This window comes from Canis lupus, chromosome 33 (genome assembly GCF_048164855.1).
Source record: "Canis lupus baileyi chromosome 33, mCanLup2.hap1, whole genome shotgun sequence".
In the NCBI taxonomy this organism is placed as follows: domain Eukaryota; kingdom Metazoa; phylum Chordata; class Mammalia; order Carnivora; family Canidae; genus Canis; species Canis lupus.
Window position 1 is genome coordinate 36,925,085 of NC_132870.1, and position 10,890 is coordinate 36,935,974.

The following is a 10,890-nucleotide window of genomic DNA, read 5'->3' on the forward strand; positions in this document are numbered from 1 at the left end:
TTCCATTTTCCTCCCCTTTTATTTTGTTTTCATTTTTCTGTATTGTAAGCAAGCATACACACCCTCCATAAATTCCAAACAAATTTATCTAACATAGGAACAAATAATATAGTTAGAAAAAAATAAAAGCAAGAACTGCTAAATATATCTCTCCTCAAGTCCATGTTTCTTACTTTATATTTTCAGCTTTGTTATTTTCTAACACAAGATCTAAAAAAGAACAGGGCAGGATCCTTTGTCTCCTTTTTACTAGAAGAAAAAACTCTGTGCAGTTGCAAGAATTTTTGGTTTTGTTTAGAGCAAGCATAACCTCATGCCTAAGAGGCACAAAGGATTCCTGCAAAAGAGTGCAAAGAGTTATTTCAACCCAAAGACATCTGTGCTTTTGTGCCTAGTTAACTACATATATAACATACACTATGGTAAATGATTCATGTAGGAGAAGAACTAAACTCTGTGCTTGATTTTTCTTCCTGGAACTCAACTCAGTGGAACTTCAAAGGATTAGGATTTTATTTTCTTTCAAACATTGGTTGGAATGTTTTCTAAGAAGCAGTGTGGATAAATTATTGCACAGACTTTAGGAATCCCTTGCTTGAGTAGATTCTCCAAATGTTTGATTTAAGCTTTGGTGGTTCTTCTGAAACTCTGCCAAATGTCATTTATATTTGTTAATGTAGGGAAATGTTAGTGTAAAATAATTCAAGTCTATAATTCAAAAGCTTGTTCAATGTATTTTTGGAAAGATTACTAATATTTTTTACCTTTAGTGTTTCCTAATTAAATAGATTTTGGTTTGATGAATAGGCCTTCTTAATAGACACCTAGCAAAAAGAAGACAAGACTGAGTAAAAGATGTATAAGAGAATCACCAAGTTAGCATCAGAAATCAGAAACCACCAAAATGTCCTATAGATGATTTAAATTGCAACTAGGGGGGTTTATTTTGTCATTTTCCTGAATCACACTATTTTAGAGTTTCAGAGTTCAAAATTAACATAGTTCCTTTTTTTAAGATATGATTACGTATAAACATTTTAGCTAAAGTTACAATTTCTGGATAAACCACACAGAAAACAAAATTGACCAGAAAAGTTCTTGCTAATCCCATCTTCCTTAAATTTTACCCTTAACTTTATCTGAGTACCTAATTCACAAAGAATACTCCATTCTCTTTTTTTTAAGATTTTATTTATTTATTCATGAAAGACACAGAGAGGGAGAGAGAGGCAGAGACATAGGCAAAGGGAGAAGCAGGCTCCCTGCATGGAGCCTGATGTGGGACTCGATCCCACATCCCATTAAATATATTAATGATATATTTATGATATAATTAGTGATATAATTATATCACTAAATATATATATATGTGTGTGTGTATACACACACTCCAGCATATAGAAATTTGATAGTGAAGAAAAAAATCCATATATGGATAATTTTTAAGAGCATAAAGTGCCCCCAAGCCTCCATGTTACAGAAAAAGTAGAGAGAGGCTTTGGATGTTTGGTAACTTGGAGCAGTTTAGAACTACTAGATAGGAGATAAAATACAATCATGACTATAAGTCATGCTCTGTCCTATCAATACTACTCTACATGTATTGCCCACAAATTCATCATTCCACTATTGACATTTCTCATAACCCATACCATCGTGGTCACTGAATCTCCCAGACATCATAAATAAACTCTTCTTCATTTTTGACCTCTACATAAACAGTGTTTCACATCCTCTTGTCCTATATATCTCCTTGTCATTAAAAGATATTGTCTTGCACCCATTCTTATTATTTTTTATTAATTATTTTGCTTAAATTAGCCCTATCTGTAATAGTGGTTTCACTTATGTCAGTCATGAGCAGTACCATCATCTTCCTTTTAACATAATAGAACACTTAATTTTCTATACCCTAATGATACTTAGCATGTTGGACCAGCAATCTATCTATCCTTTGATATTCACTCCTTCTTTGTCTCATATTCTTGATCTTGGATCCATGTCTGGATTTTTGATTCACTCCATCAGAAACCTTAACAACCCTCCTTTTTGCACTTTTAGAAATCAATCCAATTCATATTGTGGCTACAATTGGCCTTATCTGATGTTATGTTCAAAAAACAGAAATTCTAGATGGAATAAAAATGTATCATGTTTTTTCAGTCCTTAACACTTTAACTATTTTAATGATTCCTTCCTCCAAAAAAAAAAAAATAAGTCCCCAATTTTAAAATATTTCTCCAGAACTCAGTGGAAAATTTTCAGCCCTTATCTTTTCTAGAGTTCACTAAATACTCTGTGTTGTTAAACACATGCATATATATACATATACATATGTATGTATGCATTATTGTCAGCTTTCTCCTGTGTCTTCATCAGTCTTCTATACCAATCCTTTCCATCTATTTACTCCTTGATTTGATTCTTTGGGAGTATCTATTCTCAGCCACTTTTCTTCTCTATGCTTTATGTCTAGGTAATTTTATTCATAATATGGTAATAATTCTATCTCTTTTAACCCCTATGCTGCAGACCTATTAAATGATCTGATCTGCAGACCTATTAAATGAATCAAATCATATGTTTAATAAATTATAATACTTGGAATTTCCATAAGCATCTGAAATCAACATGTTAGTTTCTTTTAACTCCTATCCTGTTTATTTACAAAAAAATAAAATCACATCAGTAACATTTAGTCAGGAAAAGAAAGCCCAGAGCAGAAATTTCATTGTAGGAAATGTGTTATGGAGAAGGGTTACAAAGTTATTAGATGAGCCAAAAGTGTGAACAATGAGAAATGGTAAGACAATCCAGTTTAGCAAGAAAAGGAACCCATTACCATCTGAGGTTTACCAGAGCCCTGGAGTCTGAGCCGCTAGGCAAGAACTGTTAAAACAGAAGAAGGGCTGCCATGGGAATTAGAAACACAGAAGAAATATAGCCTTTGCCAAAGACACAAAGACAGAAAAAATAATAATAATGGAGAAGATATGCTATGGCTTCTCTATTCTTCTCAATCATCCCATCGCTCCCTGCGACATTAGCCAGAGCCACTAAGCAAAGGAGCCTGGGATATGTTGCAGAGGTTAGCTACTAGCAATTAACAGTAAAGTAGAGAAAGGAAAAGAACGTATTTGAGAGCAATTATGACCAGCAGCCTAGCAATGGAGATTGAGTCAGTCTTTCTAAAGGATCTTCTTGGTTTTATAATATCTTTGCCTAACTTTGTGATTGCTTCAATGTACTGTTTCTGATGCCACTAGAGACTCTTTTTCCCCTGCTAGATATTTTCCTTGTTCAGTCTTTAACAATCTATTGAAACATGTTTGCTGAATGTGTCTGTTTCTGTCTGCTAAATTTTTGCTGTTTCTAAATGCCAGTTTGGGAGTCATGAATTCCAGTAAAGTCAAAAGGGAAATATATTGAGCTTTAAAATAATTTGTCCCAAAATCACTAAACTCAAATCTAAAGATAAGCAAATATGATTTTATAGACCCCTTATCTCACAGCTCCTGCTAGCCATATAGAGAACATTCTTTTTCCAAAATGCAAAAACACCTACTTTTGAATATTCCCTTATTCAAAGATAATTAAAAATAAAACTTTCATATTCTATCTATTCCTGATATTATGTCTTAGGAATATATCTAATTCACAATGAGGAGGCAATGTAGAGTACTAGGAAGCAGACGGATTAAAAGATTAGACTTTGTAAGATTCAAATTCTGACTCTATCACTACCATCACATTACCTTGGTCAAGTTATTTAATTTCTATGTTCTCATAACTGAAAAAAACTAAATAATAATCCCTTTATAAGATTATGGTAATATTTGGCAGAGCCAAGATTGGTAAAGATCTTTGAAAAGCACCTATACATGCTATGTATATAAGTGTTATCCGACTATTTATTTTGTGTTGAAATATGTTATTCCTTTCGTCTTGCATGAAGACAAATTCTGATGAATTTTTTTTAACCAATCAAGAAAGTGCTCTTACAAAACCCTCATATTAAGCCCATAACAAGATTTAAATGTGTAGTAGTTAAAACACAACATGTGAATATATGTGTAAGCATATGTACATATACAAATTCATTTGTGTGAAATACATGTATTCCTTTACAATAGCAGGAAAGATTATATATTATATAGTTAGACTAAATGAAGTTCAAACAGGAAATATTTACTTTTAAAGTCCATTGGACAGAAAGGCATACCAGAGCCTACTTTCTAAATGAGACACAAGCAGAGTTCAAAAGAGTTAATCTGAATAAATATCTATTTTACAAGCAGAAAAAATACTTTTGTATTAAAATATAAATTTATATTAATAAACTCAATGGGAAAAGTTTCTAAACAGCAGGGTAAAGTAAACGTGCCTTCTAGGTATACTGCCAAAGTTAGGTTAGGTATGAAACAGAGAATGCCTTAAAACAATCTGCCATGTATTCCTTTACTACCTGTTAGGTATGAAATTTTACCAGTTTTGAATTCCACCCTTTTCTTCAGATAAGGGCATTTAATTTGCTCTCTGTAGATTGAATCTTAACTTAGCTTTTGGGTCTAATGTCACCTCATGGTGGAGAGTTCTCGACTTAGCATGCTGCCATCATGATTATATTAGTAGCTCTCAAATCTTGGGTTTTACCAAGAAACTGGGTTTTTTGTTAGATTGGGTATGTGACCATCTAACCCTAGAAACACCCTACATCCTTTATAATTGATCTCTTCATCTTATCTTTCTCTCTTGCATAGATTAAACCTTTACCTGGATCAGATAAATATCTACAGTCTTCTATGTACTTCTATGTACTATCTACTATCTATATTCATTCAATGATAATATCCACCCATAGGTCCCCTATCTTCTTTTTTTAATATTTTATTTATTTATTCATGAGAAACACAGAGAGAGAGAGAGAGAGAGAGAGAGGCAGAGACACAAGCAGAGAGAGAAGCAGGCTCCATGCTGGGAGCCTGACGTGGGACTCGATCCCAGGACTCTGGGATCAGGCCCTGAACTCAAGGCGGTGTTAAACCGCTGAGCCACCCAGGCTGCCCAAGTCCCCTATCTTCAGTTTTTTATGGTTCAAGCCCTTATTTAAATTCTAGTTAGTTAACATATAGTACAATATTAGTTTCAGGATTAGAATTTAGTAACTCATTACTTACATAAACACCCAGGGCTCATCATAACCAAGTGCCCTCCTTAATGCCCATCCCTGACTAGATCATCACCCCTGCCCACCTTTCCTTGAGCAATTCTCAGTTTGTTCTCTATAGTTAAGAGTCTCTTATGATTTGCCTCTCTATAGATCTTTTTATTTCCTTATGCTATTTTCATCTGTTTTGTTTCTTAAATTTCACACCAGTGAAATCATATGGTATTAGTCTCTAACATACTTTGCTTAATATAACTCTAGATGACTTCATGCCATTGTAAATGGCAATATTTCATTCTTCTTGGTGGCTGAGTAAAATACCATTATTATATTTATATACCACATCTTCTTTATCCATTCATTAGTTGATGGACGTTTGGGTTCTTTTCATAATTTGACAATGGTTGATAATACTTCCAGAAACATTGGGCTGCATATGCCCCTTCTAATCAGTACTTTTATATCCTCTGGGTAAATACCTAGTAGTACAATTGCTGAATTGTAGAGTAGTTCTATTTTTAAATTTTTGAAGAAACTTCATACTATTTTCCAGAATGGCTGCACCAGTTTGCATCCTACCGAGGATGTAAGAGAGTTCCCCTTTCTCCAAATCCTCACTAACATCTGTTGTTTCTTATGTTATTAATTATAGCCATTCTGATATCCATTATGAGGTGATATCTCATTGTAGCTTTAAACTGTATTTCCCTGATGATGAGTGATATTGAGCATCTTTTCATGTGTATATTAGCTAACTGGATATCATCTTTGGAAAAATGTCTATTCAAGTCTTCTGCCCATTTATTGACTGGATTATTTATTCTTTGGGTGTTGAATTTGATAACTTCTTTATAGATTTTGGATATTGACCCTTTATCAGACATTGTAAATATCTTTTCCCATTCCACAAGCTGCCTTTTAGTTTTGCTAACTATTTCCCTTGCTGTGAGGAAGCTTTTTATCTTGATGAAGTCCCAACAGATTTTTTATTTCCAGAGATGTACCTAGTAAAAGGTTGCTATAGCTGATATGAAAGAGATTGCTGCATGTGTTCTCTAGAATTCTGATGGTTTGTTGTCTCACATTTAGGCCTTTCATCCATTTCGAATTTATTTTTGTGTGTAGTATAAGAAAGTGGCCTAGTTTCATTTTTATGCATATTGCTGTCCAGTTTTCCCAACACCATTTTTTGAAAAGACTGTCTTTTTTACATTTGATATTCTTTCCTGCTTTTTCAAAGATACATGAATTCAGTAAAGTTGTAGGATACAAGATCAATGTATATAAATTGGATGCATTACTATACACCAATAATGAAGCAGCAGAAAGAGAAATCAAGGACCTAATACAAATTACAATTGCACCAAAAAACATGAGATACAATAAACCTAACGAAAGAAGCAAAAGATCTGTACTGTGAAAGCTATAAAACACTTATGAAAGAAATTAAATATGACCCAAAGAAATGGAAAAACATTCCATGCTCATGGATTGGAAGAAGAAATATTGCAAATGTCTATACTACCCAAAGCAATCTACACCTTTAAAATGCAGTCTCTAACAAAATACCACCAGGATTTTTCACAGAGCTAGAACAAACAATCCTAAAGTTTGTATGGAAGCACAAAAGACCCTGAATAGTGAAAGCAATCCTGAAAAAGAAAAGCAATACTGGTGGCGTCACAATTGGGGACTTTAAACTCTATTACAAAGCTGTAATCAAGAGAATATGGTACTGGCACAGAAACAGACACACAGATCAATGGAACAGAATAGGAAACCCAGACATGTACCCACAACTATATGGTTAACTAATATTTGACAAAGTCTCCTATCTTCTTATGTCACAAATCTATCATATAATGTGTCTAATAATCTTATTTCCATACTGAAGTATTGTCTGAACATGTGTTGGACAAACATTATATGGTCTCATTCATTTGGGAAATATAAATAATAGTGAAAGGGAATATAAGGGAAGGGAGCCCAGGTGTGGAAAATATCAGAAAGGGAGACAGAACATAAAGACTCCTAACTCTGGGAAATGAACTAGGGGTGGTGGAAGGGGAGGATGGTGGGGGGTGGGGGTGAATGGGTGACGGGCACGGAGGGGAGCACTTGACGGGATGAGCACTGGGTGTTACTCTGTATGTTGGTAAATTGAACACCAATAAAAAATAAATTCATTAAAAAAATAAATAATAAATAAATAAATAAATAAATAAATAAATAAATAAATAAATAAAAAGAGAAAAAAAATAAAGTATATATGGAAAGGCAAAAGACCAATAGCTAATAAAGAATTGGAGAACAAAGTTGGAGGACTAACACTACATAACTTTAAGTGTTACTATAAATTACAGTGTGTGAATAGCAAAAAGAATAGATAAATGGATCCAAAGAACAATGTAAAGAGACCAGAAATAGACCCATATAAGTATGGTCAACTGATCTTTGACAGAGGAGCAAAGGGAATCCAATGCAGCAAATATCATCTCTGAAATATATAGTGCTGGAATGACTGGACATCCATATGCAAAATAAAATAAAATAAAATAAAATAATCTAAACACAGACCTCATATCCTTTACAAAATTAATTCAAATAGGTTATACTTGTAAAGTACAAAACTATAAAACTCCTAGAAGACACATAATTCAAACCTAACTGACCATGGGTATGCTAATGACTTTTTAGATACACTAGGTAGAAACCTATGAAAGAAATAATTTATAATACAGACTTAATTAAAATCTTAAACTTCTGTTTTGTGAAAGATAATATCAAGAAAATTGGATGACAAGCCATAGACTAGGAGGAAATATTTTTAAAAGACAAATTTGTTGGGGATCCCTGGGTGGCTCAGTGGTTTAGCGCCTGCCTTCAGCCCAGGGCGTGGCCACAGAGTCCCGGGATCGAGTCCCACATTGGGCTTCCTGCATGGAGCCTGCTTCACCCTCTGCCAGTGTCTCTGTCTCTCTGTCTCTCTGTCTCTCTCTCTCTTTGTGTGTGTCTCTCACAAATAAATAAAGAAAATCTTAAAAAAAAAAAAAGACAAATTTGTTAAAGGACTATTATCCAAAATATTTCAAAGATCTCTTAACAAGAACCTGATTTAAAATGGGCTAATAAAAAAAATAAAGTAAAGTAAAATGGGACAATAACCTTAACAGACATTGCGCCAAAGAAGATATACAGATGACAAATAAGCATATGCAAAGAAGCTCTGCATCGTATTTTATCAGGGAAATGCAAATTAAAACAATAAGATACCACTAGACACTGATTAAAATGGCCAAAATCTAGAACACTGACAACACCAAATGCTAGAGAGGATATGGAGCAATAGAAACATTCACTAATTGCTGGTGGGAATGCAAAATGATAATCTCTGTGGAAGACAATCTGGCAATTTCTTTTAAAACTAAACAAATTAAACTAAACTGACCCTTACAAAACTAAAAACTCTTACAAACTAAACAAGATCTAGCCATCACTCTCCTCGGCATCTACACAAAGGAGTTGAAAACTTATGCCTACATTAAAACATATGCAAAAATGTTTATAGCAGTTTTATTTATAACTGCCAAAACTTGGAAGCAATCAAGATGTCCTTCAGTAGGTGAATAAACTATGGTACATCTAGACAATGATGTCTGGAATATTATTTAGTGATTTAAAAACGAGCTGTTAAGTCATGAAAAGACATGGAAGAATTTTAAATATGCATATTACTAAGTGAAAAATGCTTTTCTAAAAAAACTCCATAAAGTGTATATCCAACTATATGACCTTCTGAAAAAAGTAAATCTGTGGTTACAGTAAAAAGATCCATAACTACCCAGAGGTCAAGGGAAGCAGAAATAAATATGCAGAGCACAAAATTTTTTAGATCAGTGAAAATACTCTAGGGGCTCCTGGCTGGCTTAGCTGGTTAAGTGTCTGCCTTCAGCTCAAGTCATGATCCCAGGGTCATGGGATCGAGTCTTGCATCAGCCTCCTGCTCAGTGAGGAGGCTGCTTCTCCCTCTGCCTCTGCCCTTCCCCAGATTGTTCCTCTCTCTCTTCTATCTGTCAAATAATAAATAAAATCTTTTTAAAATTTGAAAAGAAAATACTTTGTATAATATTATAAAAATGGATACATATCACTGTACACCTATCCAAATCTAGAATATATAAAAACAAGAGTAAACTCTAAAGTAAACTATGGAGTTTGGCTGAATAAGAGTGAATGGGTGACGGGCACTGGGGGTTATTCTGTATGTTAGTATATTGAACACCAATAAAAAATAAATTTAAAAAAATAAGATTTATCAATGTAGGCTTGTCCTGGATACAAAAACAAACAGAAAAATACCATTCTGGTGAAAATGAGGGTAGCTATGCATGAAGGTATATGGAATCTCTATGTACCTATCAATTTTGTTATACACCTAAAACTGCCCTAAAATTGTCTTTTAAAAAATAAAATAAATAAGCGGGCTTACTGTAGAGCCTGTGAAGCCAAGGAGCTGCCAGAAGAAATACCAACTATGATTGCCACCAAAGTGACATTTATAAATCTATGTGTTTGGTAGAAAGGAATTTATGATAGAAGTACGTGAAAGGCATTAGTGTCATTTTTCTTGTCAGAAACAAATGTTGTATAGTCTTATTTGCCCTTGTTAATATCTTGTACTTTACTTCCTAAGGCAGCTAAATTTCTTTCCCCTCCAGTTGAGAAAAAATTCAAAAAGGAACTTATAAAAATTAATACCTATACATTGAACTACATCATCATAGAGTCTTCCTCTCTTATTCAAATTCTACTTTGGAATTTAACCTAAAAAATTTGATTTCCTATGTTCTTTGAGATAACCAAAAACCTGTAACTTGTCGAAATCTGTTGGTATTATATTAACAGTGTCATGAGACACTGATCAACATGAGAAATCAGAGAAATTTCATGAGAAATCAACATGAGAAAACTATGTATAATTTTAACAGCACCTCAAAAATTATTCAAAAACAAACTGATGAAATAAACAGTTAATTACTGAATATTTTTAAAGAAATGAAATGATCCATTCTTAGCAAACTTTTATGAGATATCTGAATACTGATCTTCTATTCATTTGCTTTAACTATATTTATAGACCCATGCATTTTTATGAAAAATACAACAGGAAATCAGTTGTTTATGACAAATGACCCTATATTCCATCAGTTCATGCCTTCTCTTCTATAGAAGCCCTCTCTTCACAAATCCATTAAGCACTTTTCAAAAGGAAACTAGGCTTGTGTCTGCCTTTTCTATTTTTAGTTTCTAAAGATTTCTATAATATATATGTTGCATAGCACTCTATAGTATATTAATCTATAAAAATGCAGTTTCATATAGGGCCTTAATAGTTGTGTTTCAAAAAATGCACCATGTGCACTTATATTAAAGATTTATGTGTTCTAAAGAAGCAGATGCATAGACAGCGCTCTATTTCCTGTATTTCCTATTTTATAAATGTCTTTCATAGTTTAGAGCACTTTGATAAGATTCTTAGGAAGTAGGCTATAATTGTCCTCTATTTTTACATAAGAACAAATTGAGCACTCTACATATGAAAAGTAGAAAAACAAAACAAAATAAGTAAAAACAATATACACCACTGGCTTAATTATTCTACTATTTGAGGTCATTATATAGACATTTAAGCAAAATATAGTATGTGAATCTGTCACTGAACA